The 524-nt window shown below is 39.3% G+C and overlaps 1 non-coding gene across 1 annotated transcript; it reads left to right on the top strand.

The window, feature by feature from the left end:
- Positions 1-206: 206 nt before the first annotated feature.
- On the top strand, positions 207-290 carry TRNAL-CAG (transfer RNA leucine (anticodon CAG)). Its single transcript has one exon. It is a non-coding gene; the product is annotated as a tRNA-Leu (tRNA).
- The last annotated feature ends 234 nt before the right edge of the window (positions 291-524 follow it).

The raw sequence follows: 524 nt of genomic DNA, 5'->3' as shown, positions 1-524 counted from the left end.
CATAAAAAGACATGTCAAAACTCAGCTGCGTGGATCACCATTATAACCATGCGAGGCAAATGATACTGTCCAAATATGTGTTAATTTGTGAGTTATTATGATTAAAAATCCCAAGAATATCTGTCATTGTACCAATAATGAAAACGATTGCTAAAACGTGACTTGACATGTGTACATGGTGAAATCCAGGAACCGTGCCTTCAATCTGTCAGGATGGCCGAGCGGTCTAAGGCGCTGCGTTCAGGTCGCAGTCTCCTCTGGAGGCGTGGGTTCGAATCCCACTCTGACAGGAATTATTTTAGTAAATAACTATATAGTCTTAATAGTGTCCTCATCCAGAAACAATTATGTGCAACATTGTTGTCGCTCTCCCTAGAATAGTTGCTTTCTGTTGCCTCGTGAAATAGATTGAAAAGAAATCTCCAAATCAGCTCCTTTAGAAGAGCGAGCAATTATTTACTATTTGCCATTTTGAATCAGGTTTAGAATCGTTTTATCTTCACTCTAAATGTTACATGCCACCA

The sequence above is a fragment of the Ambystoma mexicanum genome (assembly GCF_040938575.1).
Source record: "Ambystoma mexicanum isolate Mex_15411 chromosome 12 unlocalized genomic scaffold, UKY_AmexF1_1 Mex_chr12_unloc.1, whole genome shotgun sequence".
In the NCBI taxonomy this organism is placed as follows: domain Eukaryota; kingdom Metazoa; phylum Chordata; class Amphibia; order Caudata; family Ambystomatidae; genus Ambystoma; species Ambystoma mexicanum.
The sequence above is the reverse complement of the archived record's forward strand: the minus strand, read 5'-3'. Positions and strand labels throughout refer to the sequence as shown.